The sequence below is a fragment of the Notolabrus celidotus genome, chromosome 20 (assembly GCF_009762535.1).
Source record: "Notolabrus celidotus isolate fNotCel1 chromosome 20, fNotCel1.pri, whole genome shotgun sequence".
NCBI lineage: Eukaryota > Metazoa > Chordata > Actinopteri > Labriformes > Labridae > Notolabrus > Notolabrus celidotus.
Window position 1 is genome coordinate 21,264,298 of NC_048291.1, and position 18,647 is coordinate 21,282,944.

The following is an 18,647-nucleotide window of genomic DNA, read 5'->3' on the forward strand; positions in this document are numbered from 1 at the left end:
TGATGGCGATACTGTAAAGGCAAAAAAGAAAAGTTGGCAGCCAGTGTAGTCACTGGTGAGATGTGCTTGGCTAACATGAAGCATTAAAGTATTTCACTGCATTTTCTATTTTAATGTGCAAATATCAGTGCTGCCACTTGTGAAATGTAAGTGACAAATTCTGAAGTGACAACAGTGAATCTGGGCTGATGACAAAAACAGGTCTGTGGCAAGACAGACTCTCTCTTGTTCCGTGTTAATATGGATAAATGCCCAGAAGTGACTTTAAAGAATATGGGAAACGAGGATAAAATGTATGTGCAGTGTGATGCAAAATTTGCAGGGGCTTTCTCAAAATGTTAAACTTCCATAGAGAGGGACAAAGTGACATTTTTCCCCATGTATTTGTAGTGTTTCCCTTGGAAACAGGAAGTGAAGTATTAAAGCTGCTGTTTCATGTGGATTTAAAGAAATACATAATGGAATTATCACAGCCAGAATTTCAGAAAAATGACCTCCAGCTCAATGTCAGTAGAGCTGACACTGACTCGTCAGTGACAATGTGGAGTTTTTTTTATGATCTGTGAATGAATCATAAAACAAAGTGACATTTTAGGCTAAGATATCAAGTCTTAACTCTTAAGTTCTGCTCTAATTACTAACTTCTAACTACCCTGCAAATAAAATTATGGGTAGCGACAACAGGGAGATCAGGCTGCCTCATCCATCACAGACTGCGAGAGTGGAAGATGGCATCTTTAAATGCAAACCCAAAGATGTCCAATTATCAACACTTAAAACCAAATTTGTCGAACCAGAGAACTCAATAGTGTTTTTTCTTACTATCTGAATACTTATCACAGCACCACAAAAACTCTGACAAGGACAAATCTGCAAAAATCTGTCAATGTTGAATTTTGCATGCAATGTTCTTTTATAACACCAATGTCTTAGAATGAACAGAATCAAATTAGAGTGGAACCTGGCTAAAATGATAGTTACCAAAATGATTATAGAAAAGAGCCTAGGATTCTGTTGTAATTCAACAACCCATGTAATTCAATGCAGATAGGATCATGCACAACTGATTTTTAACCGCATACATTTTTATGGTAAGACATCAAGAGAAATTTGCCGTGTGGCCATGGACGCACTCTCAAACGTGGCCTCACTAATTCAACTACAATGTAAGACTAATTTCTTAAGGGTTTTCTGGGCCTATTTGGTGTTGATATGTTCAGTAGGCTTGGAACTTATTGCTAGGAGCAAATACTTAACAAGACTAAATAGGGGAGAATGGGGTTGGTTGTCACACTTTTTACTGTTTTGATGATTGCTCATCATCAAAACTTTTCAATAGTCATTCCTACATTAAATTGAAGCTTGAAATGTGTATCCCTCTCATTTTCCAATTCATTGCAACAAAGAGGCAATTAACTATCAAAGACACTCTGACACATTGTGACAACCAACCCCATCACAGGGATGGTTGTCACACACTATGGGGTTGGTTGTCACAATGGTATTTTAATGGGAAAATTATTTTAAAAAAGGCAAGAAGGCAGAACTAAATTTGAAAGTTTAATTGCACTGACAAGTGATAGGCCTACATAACTTAATGCATTTTAACATAAATGAGCAAGGAACATGAACAGGAAACACATCTTTAGGCCAGCCTATATAACAACGTAAAGAACAAAACAAATAGGCCGAACAATAATGGCCTATTCAACTAGGCTACATACAGTCACTTTCTGAGTCACAGTGATGGCAAATGTAGGGTCTGCGCACTCCAACTAATTTCACCATGCATGATTTGCCAACATAGGGGTTGGTTGTTACATGTGACAACCAACCCCAAAGAGAATGTGACAACCAACCCCAACTGGAATTTTTTGCTAGCATCAAGTATAACAACTATCAAACCACTAGTTAGCTAGCTAATACAAATCTAAAACATAGCTTTCCCCTCACACTTTGTAAGGGTAACACTTGTTTTTGTTATAAACCCATCGTTTAAAAGCCTAGAAGAAAAATACTGAGGAGCTGAATATTTACAATTTGACATGAAAAATACAAAAACTCCTCTCACCTAAAGTTCAGCTGTCTTACTCCAGAGAAGACTATGTAGGTGAGCTCTTATTCTAATTCTGGAAATGTCCATACCCCAATTTGAGAGACAGGGCCCTCTGGTGGTGAGATGTAACGAGTGTGCCAACCAACCCGTGTGACAACCAACCCCGTTCTCCCCTACATGTGACGTTTGGGCCAGATTGGAGCATGTATCGCTGAGTAAACCACTTCCTGTTTCTTGGCATCGTTCAAATTTGAGGCCTCACATTGGCTACATCTTCTAAGTTGTGTACACCAATTTGATACATTTCCATCATACAGGTCTCTTCTTGCTCTGGGTCCAATGAAAACACTAACAGTGCCTGACCTATCAGAAGGGGCTTTTCAGTGAGGGAGATTAACTACTAAAGACAACATTTAGACCTTGGTTCCTGAGGTCAAACAGCACATAGTTACGGGGTAAAGTTTCTGCGGTGGAAAAGCACCTATGGTTACCAACTCTGTTGAACATACTGAAGTAGCTAAATTAAGAGAACAACCTGAACTAAAAAGGATGAAAATTGGTCTTTCTCCATTCAATAGACCAGACATGTAATAAACCCTGATGTATAAACAAGGAACAGTTTGGGAGCAAGTTTCTTAATGGAAGGTAAATACTCCAATGTGGTGTTTGAAACTTGGTGTTGGTTTCCACTTTCTCCAGTGGAGAAAAAAATACTACAAATGAATCATACCAGGTATAAAGCGTCTGCATACATCTCTCACTGACAAAGTGAAGCATATTTCCAGTTGCAGCAAATGCACACACAGTCAGTCAATGCTGTCACATGTCTTTGCACATATAACTAAGTGTGTATGGGGCCTGTCAGATCCAGACGTGCATCACATCACACTGAAGGCATGATGTGCATTGTCTCTCTGTGCGTAATGACTGATTAAAAAGATAAGAGGAATTCCTCCCCACCTGGCAAGCAATAAAATCTGCTTTATTAAGTGTCATCATATCCTGAGACCCTCCTGCCAGGTATTATCAAGCCCCCCGAATACAGCGAGACAGTCAATCCCACCCCTGCTGTGCTCAGCATAAGGATATGTGAGAGCAATCTAAAAAGCTGCTACGCTAACTGAGACGGAGCATCTATAGAGCTCCGTTCCTGGGAGCATATAATTTCCCATTTCAGCATATTGGCCTGTTCTGTAATTAATCTTAATTTCAGGGCAGGAGGTGGCAGGGGAGGGTGTTATGTGTGCTTCAGAGATTGGTGTGCTGTCAGCGTGGACCTGCATTCCTGTCTTTTAATAAAGAAGAAAAGAGGGAATTGAACACAATCGGCTGCCACGGAGGAGAAGTGAAGAGGTTGGAGGAATGATTTGCGGTATCTTTTGGGATTCTCGTGCATGCAAGTAGAAATAAGTTAGTATAACACATCATGCCTGCTCCCAGGCTATCGGACTCCATAGGCAATGATTATAAAGCTGTATTTAGTCTTTTTCACTGTAGTTTATTGTGTCATAAATCACCACTGGTTGTATTAAATTGTTTCCCCAAAGAAAACACAAGAATATATTTGAAACAGAGGTGTATTCTCACAGCTTCATGGTTATCACTACAACACAGGCCTAAATCAATCGTTTCATTATCATACATAAAGGATGACGCAGTAGGAATGTAAAGGAAAAATATCACCTCCATGTTTCTATTGAGATGTGTAGGTCATATGCAAAATTGATGCATCACTCTTAATAATACAACACAATATTCAACACTTTTGGTATTGTGCATAATTACTTTTCATTATCATAACTTACAGGAAAATTTATATTATATGCTAGGGAACATTAACGATCTGACAGAACTTACATTTTATACTAGCATAATTACTATTTTAGTGTAACTGGCAATATTAAAGGGATAGTTCTTTATTTTTTAAGTGGGGTTGTACTATCTTTTTTTTTTTTTTTTTTTTTTTTTCTTCCCTTGTCTGCATATATATTTCTGGTTTGTGTCATGTTTGTCACAAACTGTCAAATATTAATGCAATTTATTCTTGCAGCAAAAGAAAAGAAAGAAAACCTTTTTCTTCTGTGCTTGTGACTGTGTGCATGCAACCATCACCATCCCTCTTAGAACTCTCTGGCCTATCTTTTATTGGCAGCTAATATCATGTTCTGTAAAAGAGGGCGTGCACACCTAGGTGGGCCAAAAAATAAAAAATAAAAAATTTGAGAAAGTGAAAGAAAGATTACATAAGGATATACAAAGGGACAGGGAGAGAGAAGGAGAGAGAGACCTAACACACTTAGATGGAGAGGGACCATCTCACCATGATGCCAAAAAAAATCCTTGGGGTGATACTAATGATTAAGCAACCCTTAGTGTCCACAATCATTACTGAAGCTTGGGTCGCAGAGGGTTGCCGCTGTGCTGTGTTCTATTGTGTAACGAGACCACCACTGGTGCAGATTAAACCACTTGGGTCAGATCAGCCGGGCGGTACGGCCGGCACCCGCCGCGGAGACCAGGCCAGGGACAAGCCAAGGACCCAGACCGGAAGCAAACAGTACCGCCGGAGCACAGGGACCCCCAGGTCACCCAGTAGGAGAAAGGGGGGCGAGGGGAGAGATCCCGCAGCCCCCCCGAGGGACACCCCCACAACACTGCCCCCAGCCCCCCAAGACGGAGCCAAAGGAGCCACCAGGGCCGAGGGGGCCCGACCAGAGCAGACAGCCAGCAGACGGGCAGGACCAGGACCAGAGCCCGCCAACCGCGCGCCGGAGCGGGGGGAGGGCGGAGGGCGGAGGCGCAGGGCCAATCCCCCCGCCCCCCCCAGGCGGCCCGACCACTCCCCCCCCAGCCCGCCCCCCACCCACGCCCTGCGACTGATGGACTAGGCCGCGGGGGACACTGGAACACTCCAATGGCTGCCGTAGTAACACCCCCCAGCTGCACGCCACCCCACCCCCCAAAGAGGACCGCGAGGGAACCCCGGAAACCCGCCCCCCGAGGGCAGCCGCGGACCAGGCCCCACAGGGAGGGGGCAAAATAGGGGGGCAGGAAGGGAGGCGGAGAGAGGGGGGAGAGCCGTAGTGCACTACTGCATCACAATCCGCCGCCGCCCCCCCCCCCCGTATAAAACCTGCCCCCCAACCCTATATCTTTACCTATATCAGTATCTAGTGAGGTGCATTAAAATAGGGGGGGGGGGGGGGGGGGGGGGAGAGAGGGGGGAGAGCCGTAGCGCACTACTGCACCACAATCTGCCCCCCCCCCCCCCCGTATAAAACCGGTCCACCCAACCCCCACCCCATGTCTTTACCTATATCAGTATCTAGTGAGGTGCATTAAAATAAGGGGGGAAGGGAGGCGGGAGAGGGGGGGGGGGGGAGCCTTGGTGCACTAATGCCCCATCATCTGCCCTTCCCCCCTGTATAAAACTATCTGACAAAAGTAAGGGAGTTTCCCTAAGGGGGGAAGATCCTGCTTGGTCAACTCGACCCCTTTGGTTGAGAAACCAGCCAGGAACCTGCTCGGAAGCTGGGATATCAGCTGCTGTAGATGGGGCAAATTTTACTGCATAATTCAGCTATGTTTAGAAAGTCTGACCCAAAGACTAACTGTCAGTATAAGTGTACACTGTATTAAAATCAAATCAAAATGTAGTCATTATTTTTTAAAGTTATATTATTGACATTTTCACCTTTTATTGATACGACAGCTGAAGAGAGACAGGAAATGTAGGGAGTGTGGGAAAACATGGTTAAGGACGGCCTTCTGCTTGACTCTGGCTCCAATCTTCATTGCCAGTACACAGTATCATTTGATGTCGTTGGGTTGGTGGACAAGTCATCTATCTTTTTTACACTCTCATTGTTGTAAGCCTCAATAATCTTAAATACTGTTATATTGAATGCTCCTTCTGTGTTCATATTTTGTACATAGATTTGATTCAATCTGTCACTGGAATTCCCTTCAGCTTAATAAGCTCCATCTTCTCTTTTCTTATTGTATTTGTCAGAACAGCAGAAGCTTGTGTCATTTTTTGTTCACTCAGACTCTCCCTTCCTGTTCTGGTATTTAATACTTAATCATACTGTAAATATCAGAGACGACAGCTGTATATATTTGAAACTAAAAAAGAAAAGTCATTGGGGAGAGACAGACCGAGGTCAGAGTCTGGAGCTAATACCGGTATGCTGCCCATGGTAATACAGTATCTATTTTCTGTTCACACACAGGAGCCTAATAGATGAAATGTGGAATGAAATATGGCTGCGAGCTCGGGGGCTGAAGTCGAATGGGTATTTAGTTTAATTGTGGCAATTTATTTATTCAAATGTGTGAAAGAACACAGTGTGCTGTAGGATTTCCCGTCAGGTATTTTTAATGACCCAGAGCTAAGAGGGTGCGATAGAATGCTAATGAGTGCCGGGTGGTAAATACACTGAAAGCCCTTTTTAAAACAGTTTTCATACATTAGGAACGACTGCAGGGATTTAAGTTTGATTGAATACAGATTCAGTTGCTCTGTGAGCCTGTTTGAGGCTAGATCCTCTTGTTCTGCCTCACTCTGAATATGAACGTGTTTTAATATTACAAAGATAATTGCGTTGATCCACGCACAAGGCAGCAGCTGCTTTTTTCTCTGACTCTTCCTTAAGACTCAAGTTCAAGCTGCAAATCCCAGCGACATGTTTAAAATACAAACTACACTGCCGTAATGGTGCATATTTGCATTGATGGACTTGCTGTTATTTCACTTGGGTGATATGCAGGAGTGTCGCGTGGGATGTATTAACTTTTCACCTCGCTCTATCTCTTTCCGCCTCTCCTTCCTCTCCCTCCTTCTTTTATTCTCATCCGCAGTTGCCAGCTGATTTGACACCGTCGCTAAAGTTGCCGTGGATCTTCGAAAATATTCCTCGCTCAGCAGCTCAAGATGAACTGATCGTCGCACTCTGTTGCCTGTAACAGAGGACAGGTGAGCATGTCAGATACCTACACCATTACACACACACACACACACACACACATACACTCCTGGCACAATACAACACTGCATGAGCAAAAAAAAAAAAAAAAGAAGCTTGAACAAATATAGAAAATGCCTGTTCCCCGTGGGCGGTTTAGACAAGAAAAGCTTTCTTGTCTGAAGCAGTAAAAGACTGAGACTCTTTTCCTTCCAGTTACCACTAACTGAGAGTCAACATGTCTAGCTAGTGTGTTAGGAGTGTTTGGACAAATAAAAGCAGAGTGCTCACAAAGATCAGAAAGGCAATTCAAGCATGACTGGCCCTTTCGTCATACATACAGTACCCGCTCACTGTTATTTATTACGCTTCCTTCTGCAAGCGGCTTTTCAGGAGTATTTTGTCATTTTTCCTGTCAAGCAGCTTCCATCACTGTCCGCAGAGGCTATTCATTAGTATTCAAAGAAGGTAATTTGTGCTCTGATTTGTTTGTATGAAGTAAAACGGGGAAAAATACAGTACATTATGAGACACTCAATAAGGAAGGGCCGCATGAGTGTCACAAGGCCGTGATGTGAAGTAGGAGCATATTTAGGGTGCCATGTCTACTAACACTGTATTTTTCACTGGCAATGTCTATTATATGTTCAAAGGATTCAGGGGTTTCCAGCGCTCAACGTCCTCAGCGCAAAAACACCCTCAGCATCAGCTGATTTTGTCACAGCACTCTCAGTTGAAAATAGTTAAACTTTCAGAACACCACCGGCTCATCAATGTCACTTCTTCATCCCCGAACAATCAGACACAGAAGGGGCGGGACTTCTGGTATCAACTTTGGTCAAAAACAATGGAGAAGGTCTGTACTTGGAGAAAAGTTATCACGCTTCTTTTTTTGAGGTACGATTTCCTTGTATGGAGCTGCTACTAATGCAATGACATGATACCTATCAATAAAGCAGGTACGAAGCACACAGAGCATTTTAAAACAGACCAATGATCACTACTTTAGGGAATTGAAGTATTGCAGTATGGAGGCAGTTGGCTTTAACATGTTTTTTTTTTTGGTGTTTGTTTTGTGGGCCTGACTTCTTTATGGTTATTCTATGGCCATATTGTACCTTTACCAATCTTGGGACCCATTGGCTATCGTCTGGCAATGATTAGCCTCTAGGAGTGACGACCAGCTTTACAGGTGTTCCAGTGTAGCCTGTAATAAGGGATTGACCCACTTCCAGCCAAGATCCCCTTGTCAGTGAGGGGCATTTTTTTTACAGTGAATTTAGCAACTTTGGAAAAAATCGCGAGTTCAGATCAAAACTGAAGAGACGTTCTCCCCTCCAGATCTATCTGCAAAATAAACATCATCAGTTTTTGGATCATACACTCCAACAGAGGAGCTCCAGTTCATCTGCCTTTTGCAAGTCTCAGTTTCACTGTAAATAGTGAGTTACACAGATGCTTTGAATTAGCTTACTTTGAAGGTATGAACAGAAAATACAATAATGTACATTTTGTATAGAAGAAAGAGAAAATACTTTTACTGACAGGACAGCTGAAGGGAACAGGAATGATTGGATGAGAGCAGCGGAAGTTGAACCTTCCCTACGTTGGGCAAACACTTAGACTACTAAGAGAAACCAGCTCCCTGTGATCCATTTTCAAGATACACAGGATTTAAGCCTTTTTTATTGGGATCTTGCACATTTTCACACACAGGTGGCTGATGTTGGTGTAATCCTCACACTCAAGCTTTGTCAATCTGTCAATCATTGAGGGTAATGATCATCATCAGTCGCCAAATACAGTTAGAAACAGATCACATGTATAACCCTGTGCACACTGCTCCAAACATCAAACTTTTCTCTGATGAATTATAAAGATGCTGAATTGTCTCTACATCTCCTGCTCTCATCTCTGAATAATAATAAGACACGAGCCTCTTGATGGAAAAAAAAGAAAAAAAAAAGCACCCAAAACACTTTTATCACGTTGCTTGTCTCAGTTTTTTTTATTCCTGTCTGTTTTTAGTCGCAGTTTTGGACGGGGCCGAGGTGATGTACACTTGATTGTTTCTGAGGGCAGTGGCCCATCCGCCTTCGCTCTGAGCCCAGCCAACAAAACAGCGTGTCACTTGGACATGTTATTCCCCAGACTGTTGCCGTTCTGTAACACCAGACCGGAGTACAGTGGACCAAGCTTTCATGAAAATAACAATTCCACTGAATAAATATCTCCTGCCCATTATATTTTATATTTCAGATGATCTGTTTCTTTTCCCCGTCAAATTAAATAATCTTATCACTCATCTGTTAAAACTACTGTAAAACTGGCCGAACATCACATTCAGAATCAGAATTGTAATAATGATGTTGCACATTGTGTTTGTACCTCTTCCCACATGTAGCCTGAGGCAGCAGTCAGACAATTTCACTTTCATTGCTCTCAACGATGCTCCAGCGTTTGGTTCTTTTAAAGTGTTTTGCCAACCAGGGAAACATTGGCCATGCAGACGTGGTGACTTTAACTTTTGGTCAACCTAAACACAGGCAAGAGCCTCTTAGCAAACCACTACAAAGTGCTGACCTGTCAGTCAACTCAGTCAGGCCCCTATATATGCATTATTTCTAGCTTTAATATAACCATACTGGGTGTATTAAAAAAAAAAAACACACAATGGATCCAAATGGTTTTTTAACATGGAAGCTAATGAGAATTACTTGGCTTTGGAACTAGCCACTAGAGGACTTTTGAGGAACTACTGATTTTTTACACTGTCATTGTTGGGGCAGACTTAATTTAAGGGCAATTTTGAGTGTTCATTATTTTAAGGTGTTAACAGTTCTGACTGTAGCATTTGATTAATTAAAACTGTGTTTGACTGTATTGTCTGATCTCCTCTTGTTGGTGCCCATTATTAAAAGAGTTGATTTATAGTTGCTAATTAATTCAACAAGTACAACCACATCACTGTGGGTTATAAATCATTTATGTTTAAATAGGCTAAATGGGGGATTAAAATAAGTAAGATCATTGTTTCAAACTTTTAGCAAACAAAACAGAGGTCTGTTATCTAGCTTACTGGTGGATTAAAGTCCCATTAAATATAAAATATACTGCTTGTTTCTTTTGTGTTCAACTCCAGCTTATATCTAAAGTGAAAAATAACTCTCCTAATGAAGATAAAACCGTTTCAGGGCCCATTGGCTGTGCGCTAATTGCAAAAGACTGAATGAGTGGGAGTTTAATAGAGGGATTTCAAATCCTCACTTCAATAAGATGCAACTATGAAGCTGGAAATGCTTCAGTGTTGCAAGTTTTGCTGGGCAATTAAGCTCAATCATGACCATTAGCCTCGGGAGAGCGCTAATTCAAATAAGGTTGAATGTAGTTTAAACGCATAATGGTTGCAATTAGGAATCATTTATCATTTTTATTAGGACAAGAGGATTCTTTTTCCACCCTACTTGAAAAGAAGCTGGGATTGAAATTCTTTGTATGGTAAAATGACCCTGAATATTGAGATTAAAACAAAAATAAGCTCCCTGTAGGTCACATTCATGCTTTTGTGTGACTGATGTCTGATTTTTTTCACACGAAAAGTCGACAAAAATTTAAATTATAGCAAATTAAAAGAGAGAAAAAAAGAGCTTTTTAAGATGTCATTCCCATTTTCTGGATGCTAAGATTATACAGAGGCTAAAGGCTAAGCATCAGTAATTATCAGTCAGTATCATGGCCACTTTTTGTACTTTGCAGCCCCTAGGTTCCTCATGGGCTCTCTCTTCTGCCAAAAGTAAAGGGTGCAAGTGATTTTGGGAGAGATACTCTGCTTTGGAAACAAGAAAAAAAAAAACCTGACACTGTTCATCATGCACGCTGCAAGTCACACCACTTGTGACATCAGAAGTGTGAAGCTGGTGCAAATGAGCAGCTTGTGTGTGGCTGGTGAGCAGTCATAGAGCTGCGATCTGATTCCCACAGCCGAGCCATCTGATTGTTCCTGCAGGCCAAATGTGTGTGACACATAAATATTCAATTACCAACAGATACATGGCAGTTTCAGCAGATCGGGCATCTGCCATATATTGATTTCTAAGCAAAGAGCAGTCCTTTTTGAGTTCATAAAGTACAAGTGCTCATGAAATACCATATCTCAGATTTTTATATACTGTTCATTGCCTAAAGGGGCTAGATGATAAAAGTGTCTTTGTATGTAAGTGCTCATTCAAACTGAGACATTTTCATTCATACCAAATGGAGAGCGGGTTTGGTGCACAGACTGTTGGGAGGATACACAGCCTCCTCCAGTCTGTCCTGTTTCCTGTACATGTAGGGCAGTGCTTCTAAAACAGTCAGGGAGTTTTTGGTTCCAGACATGTGGCAACTCAAGGTTCTGTTTGTTCTTTTATTTTTTCCAGCCTGTGAATTAAATCAAACCCGTTAGTCAAAGGTTAAATCAAAGCACAGTCTCTGCAAGCTTTGCAGGGGTCGGTCACTCTGATCTGAGTGACCTCTGTGGAAGAGCCAGACTTCTTCTCTGAAGTGAGAGAAGTCTGACCTCTTCGAAACTGTTTCTGATGCTTCTATAAATCACTCACTGGCCTCCTGTCAAGGCTGCTGCTGCACAAGACCAAACTACATAATCTGCAACGAACAGTTTGAGCACTGGTTATAACAAGTTTCAACTTGGTTGAAAGTTGAGGATAATGCAGCTTCTCCACATTTTTCACTTAAATTCAACTCACAGGTGTTGCAAAATATAGATCAATACATATTTTATGTAGTTGTATTGTCTGTAAGGGAATTGTTTCTGTTTGGTTTGGCCTGTTAATGGATTTAAATGATTTAAATATGTACAATATGGACAAAAGGTCCCGTTAGTCAAAGGTTAAATCAAAGCACATACCTGTCAATTTCTGAATTCATGTGTTTCAATCAGGCCCCTTATCTCCAGTGTAGGGCAAACGTAATGCTTCAGCATACCAAGACTTTTTGGTCAATGCTGTGCATCCAACTTTGTGGCAACAGTTTGGGGAAAGCCCTTCTCTATTCTAACATGACAGTGCCCCAGTGCGGTGTGGAAGAACAGAGCCCTGACCTCAACCCCATCGAGCACCTAGGATGGACTGGAACAGAGCCAGGCCTTCTCGTCCAACATCAGTGCCTGAACTCATAAATGCTCTACAGAATGAATGGCACCAATTCCCTCAGAAACACTCAAAAATATGGAGGAAAGCCTTCCAAGAAGAGTGGAAGCTGTTGAAGCTTCAAAAGGAGGACCAACTCCATATCAAAATGTCATTGTCGGTCACTGTTGGTTTAATGGTCAGGCGTCCAAAAGCTTTTGTCCGGATGTTGTTCATGGAGAGTTTGGATCTCATTTCATCATTTCATGTTGTATTTTTTTTAAGTTGACCTCAGTGCTGCTCACAAAGTATTTTGTCGCAAAGGCACAAAGTGGAAGAAATATGTTTACAGCCTGGTTCAAAACGCGATTTTGGTCTCAAAAGCTAATTTCTTCATCAGCTTGTAACTCATTAGTTTTTAAAATATCAAGGTTACGAGTTTTTCATAGTCGTTGTTTGGCTGACTTGAGTGACAGGCAGTCATGCTGTAGCGCCTCAAATCTGCCACTTTGCCTTATGCTAGGTCGCCAAAAAAGTTAGGTTGAGTTAGCGTCTCCTTTATGGTGACCGCCATCAATAGGCTTTGTAAACTTTCTGTACAAACCAATGGGTGCGCCACTGAGACTACATCCATGTTTTTACAGCTATGATTTTAAAAACTGAATTGATTACATGCTACATTTGTGGTTTCATTTTTAAATCAATGAATAACACTATAACTGCTCTATCCCCAGAATAAAAACTAACTTTAGAATAAACTAAATCTGTGTTCATGAACTCAGAGCTAAAGTTAAGTTGGGGACAAAGTTACTCTTGAAGAACTTTTGTTCACTTTGCCTTTTTTACACCATGCATCTGTTCTCTCACACAAAGCACTGAAATAACTTCCCCTGCCACGTTCCCACTTCCACACAGAGCAGTGTGACATTGATTTACAGAATTAACTTGGTCTTCCTGTCGTTGAAATAAATACACTTGCTGGTGTAATTGTTTGGCAAGCGCTGCAGAGAGCTCTTCTGACTGAATGTGTGAGGCACATTTTTGTTCACTGCTGAGCTTCCTGAGTGTATGTAAGGGGTTTAAAATACTTCTACTTCCAAGTGCATGAATATCAGTGCTACAAGCCTGTAAGCTATCTAGCTGATGCTTTAGCTTAACTTTTTGCAGTCTCCCATTATCATTATTCTTTAGTTGGTTTCAAAAGACTTATCGGCTGGTCTGAGATGCTGTAGCATGTACCTTGTACTCTCCCTTTGACCTGAAAAGCTATTATGGGCTGACACCACCATCTCTAGGACATTATGTTCCCAGAATCCAGGCCTGGGTCCCAAGTCTTCAAGAGTAATATGGGAGGTTGAGCCTTCAATTGCTTGGAATTAACTTTTAGTAAGATCTTGAGAGGAAGAAAACCCTCTCTAATTCTGAGACTAGACCTAAATGTTTCAGTATGATGGAGCTTATAGTTAAGGCTGGTATCGGCTTGCCTTGGACCAGGTCCTAGTTATGCTGCTATAGGCTTAGGACTCCCAGACTCACCAAAGTTCTGTCTCTCTCTCTGTTGCTCTCTCCCTCTCACTATGTAAGCATTCAAATCCATTAATGTATTTAACAATATATATATACAGTCATGGCCAAAAGTTTTGAGAATGACACAAATATTACATTTTCACAAAGTCTGCTGCTTCAGGGTTTTTAGGTGTTTTTGTCAGATGTTTCTATTGGTATAATGAAATACAATTAGAAGCATTTCATAGTATCAAAAGCTTTATTGAGAATTACACAGAATTCATGCAATAAGTCAATATTTGCAGTGTTGACCCTTCTTTTTCAAGACCTCTACAATTCTCCCTGGCATGCTGTCAATCAACTTCTGGACCAAATCCTGACTGATGGCAGTCCATTCTTGCATAACCAATGCTTGGAGTTTGTCAGAATTTGTGGGTTTTTGATTGTCCACCCGCCTCTTGAGGATTGACCACAAGTTCTCAATGGGATTAAGATCTGGGGAGTTTCCTGGCCAAGGGCCAAAATCTTAATGTTTTGTTCCCCGAGCCATTTTGTTATGACTTTTGCTTTATGGCAAGGTGCTCCATCATGCTGGAAAAGGCATTCTTCATCACCAAACTGCCCCTTGGATGGTTGGGAGAAGTTGCTCTCGGAGGACGTTCTGGTACCATTCTTTATTCATGGCTGTGTTTTTAGGCAAGATTGTGAGAGAGCCCACTCCCTTGACCGAAAAGCAACCCCACACATGAATGGTCTCAGGATGCTTCACTGTTGGCAAGAGACAGGACTGATGGTAGCGCTCACCTCGTCTTCTCTGTACAAGCCTTCCTCCAGATGCCCCAAACAATCGGAAAGGGGATTCATCAGAGAAAATGAAAAGTCTCAGCAGTCCAGTCCCTGTACCTTCTGCAGAATATCAGTCTGTCCCTGATGTTTTTACTGGAGAGAAGTGGCTTCTTTGCTGCCCTCCTTGACACCAGGCCTTCCTCCAAAAGTCTTCGCCTCACTGTGCGTGCAGATGCACTCACACCTGCCTGCTGCCATTCCTGAGCAAGCTCTGCACTGGTGGTGGCCCGATCCCGCAGCTGTAACACCTTCAGGAGACGGTCCTGGCGCTTGCTGGACTTTCTTGGGCGCCCTGGAGCCTGTTTGGCAACAATTGAACCTCTCTCCTTGAAGTTCTTGATAATTAGATAGACGGTTGACTGAGGTGCAATCTTACTCGCTGCTATAAAACTTCCCGGTTAGGCCCTTTTTGTGCAATGCAATGATGGCTGCACGTGTTTCCTTGCAGGTAACCATGGCTAACAGATGAGGAACAATGGTGTCATGCACCATCTTCCTTTTAAAGTGTCCAGTCACTCAATCACTGACAGATCGATCGCCAGCCTTGTCCTCATCAACACCCACACCTTTGTTAATGTGTGTGACACCTGTGTGTCATTGAAATGATGTCAGCTGGTCCTTTTGTGGCAGGGCTGAAATGCAGTGGAAATGTGTTTTTGGTGATAAAGTTCATTTTCAAGGCAAAGAGGGACTTTGCAATTAATTGCAGTTGAGCTGATCACTCCTCATAACATTCTGGAGTATATGCAAATTGCCATTATAAAAACTGAAGCAGCAGACTTTGTGAAAATGTAATATTGTGTCATTCTCAAAACTTTTGGCCGTGACTGTATATATCTCAGGTTCCTGTGAATTTGGGACTGTCTTCTGTTGTGGATCTGTATGACTCCAACAGCTATATCATTATGGTAAGTCATACTTATATAGCTTAGAGGTCTTATTATATGTTGTTATTTCTTGCTCTGTATGTTTTGGATAGAGGGAGATACAAGGAGAGATGGATAGACATGGTTTAATGGTCCATCCAGCTGTGCAGATAGCTGTTCTCTGATGAATTTGGTGCTTCTGAAGGTTTATGAAAGGAAGTTTCTCCTGTCCACTCTTGCAAATACTGCCAAGCGCTGGGTAATGATGGTTAAGATAACTGTTAAACCAGCCACCAAACAGAGTCGGTGAGCGCTCCAGAAGAACCTGTGTCATTAAACTATACATGAGTGGTAAGTTAGTGTCTGGTCTCTCTAAACACTACGGATAAGACCTGATCTTTTTAAAAGTATCCTTAGATAACTTTGATTGGAATTATGTGAATACACTTTGATTGATTGCTTGATTGACCTCTACCTGCCAGTACATATCCAGCTGATTGGATTCACAGACCGTCTGGGACGATTTCCATCTGTTCAGGAAACTGCTTCGTATTTGTAGGAAAGCAGATACTGTACCATCAAGTGGTTGTTTGCATCTTTCTAGGCATTGATATTACAATCACACACTTCATGACAGCTTGTTTGAAATGTTTCTGAGGGATGCCTGGAAGCATAAATATCCTTTGAAGACCAGAGATCAATTGTCTGAAATGATCAAAAACTACAGTGCTGAGCTGATTTCCTTTGAAGTTCCCGGCAGTTCTGCTGAAGGCTCCTGATTTCAAACATTGCTGATTCAGTGACATTCATAACCCCTACAGGTGTGTTATCACGCTCTCATCTGTTTTGAATATCACAACCGTATACAGGAACGGCATCTTACAAACATAGTGCAGTTCAGTGGCGTATGAAATGCTTTTGTTTTGATGTCACTCATAGAAGAAAATAGACTTCTTTTCTTTCATTTTATCTCAGTTTTAATCATTTCTGCAGTAACTCAGTTGAACAGAGTCTTTGTTCAGTGGCATCTAAGAATATAAAACAACATGCAGTTTGTTTCTTTATGTTCTTTGTCTATAACGCAATGCTTGCCTTAAAATAGCAAACAATCTCTGTGCACAGACTATTCATCATTTGTGCCAATTTATAAAAGTTGTATTTCACATGTCGGTGTTTTGAACCAATTTGCTAACTTATTCCATGCAGATTAATATTCTAATCACTTCCTTTTCAAACAGTGTTGGGGTGCAGTTTGAAAACATCCACAAATGTCAGCCATCAGTGGCATCATTAACATAGATTTTAGCATCCTTCCACGAGGAGGGAAATGGTTGCTTGACGTGCTTTGGTAGAAAATAGATCTTAATGAGACTGTACATAATCAGGACTGCGGATTACTGGAAATAACTTTGACACTGGAAGAAATAAATCAGCTAAATAACCCTCCTCCTGGTAAAAGAACTGAAAACTGGTTCCAAAATGAGTGGATACTGTAGTGAATGTTTGGCTTTTATTTGAACTGATCCTTTAAGTGTGGTCCTGTCTCGAGGAGGCTTCAGTTGTCTCACTTCAGTTGTTTCACTATGAATGACAATGTCAGCATTTCACTTGTTAACACCTCATTATGCAGAGTTTAAACCTGGTGTGTTATGTGTGACTGATTTAGCTGATTTATACTTCTGCGTTGAATCAACGGCGTACCCTACGCCGGGGTCCGCGTAGCTCCATACCTACACCGTGGCCTACGCACGTAGCTGACGTGCACCTCCTCCAAAATGTAACTCCCCGTAGAGCCGACGCGGACCGCAAGCTCTGTGATTGGTCCGCTCGGCGGCTTTGTCTTTCCCGCATTTACAACACTTCCGGGATCTCCGAACATCGGCCGCACATCGGCCGTGTATTTCATCTCCTCCTCTATTCTTCATGTAATCATGTCTGTATGATAAACAGCAACATGTATCAGCTGTAGATTAAACATAACACGCTCTGAAACTCTGTGGAAAAGTAAACAGAGATCGTAGCGGGACCGGAAGCAGGCGGCCGGCTATCAGAGAGACCGCACTGCCCTCGTGCGTTTCGGCGGAGAATTACTGTGCGACACAGACACAACGACGCACAAGTATGTGGAGCTCATGTCCGCGTCAGCCCTGCTGCGTAGGGGAGATGCAGAAGTATAATCAGCCTTGAGTCGGCAGGTTGACTCAAGGTTGCCAAATGAAGAAATTACACACAGCCTGTTTGAAAAGCAGGAGAAGACATTATTTTACAGTGTGAAATAAGGTTTACTCAGGCTTTGAGGCTGAAAAGTGTTTTGTAATAATCTGCACCAAACAGAGTCTGTATGTTAAATTGCAGCTCCTGTCGTCCTACCAGGGCCCCCTCTCTCTTTGGATGCTTATCAGGCCCTCCATGCAGCTGAATGTGTGACCTTTACATGATGAACCACGTGGGGCCACAGTCCTGACATATCGTTTGTCTTGGGAGTCTTTGGCAAAGAGGCTCAACTCTCCTCAGTGCAAGAATGCATGACATTGCAGTGAGTTCTGGGGGGTTTGAAAGGCCACTATCCATTTTCACAACATTTAACAAGCAGCTAGCACAGACTGTGTTTGCTTGGCACCATGAATCAAAGCTGTTCCCTCACATCATCCCCCTTTATTTGCTCTAATGTGTTTCTAGCTTGAAAGAAAAAGAGGAAACATTTTTTATTTCTTCGCTTGGTTCCACTTTCTTTTGTCAGCAGCCTTTTTCCAACCCATTTCTGTTAAAGCACTATAAATCTCACCTGTGTCTCTCTCTCTCTCTCTCTCTCTCTCTCTCTCTCTCTCTCTGCTTCCTTTATTTGCATGTAATGTTGGTGACATAAAGAGGGAATCATTTTTCTTCTTTTGCACTTTCTAAAGATGCACCGATTGTACAAATAAGAGCCTGCACTAATGTGTAAGATTTATCCAATTCCGAATGCATTGCCATATTCATGTCTGTTTCCAAGTGAGCTATGAGATTCTAAATGTTTTAAACTGATGCCCATAGTCCCTGTTCTTGAAATGTTAATGGAACATGTCTTCAAAACAACATGTCTCTGATCTTTCTCAGAGCCAGTGTAACACTCTCACACTGTCTACATTTGCTTTCACAGTTGACTATTACAACAAATCTGTGTTTGTCCAACAGGTGACTTCATCTTCCTAAAAAATGACTATTTTTTTAATCAGCAGTTAGGTTAACTAGATTACCATTATTGGATTAATGCAACACAATAATTAAATATCGGTGCATGGCA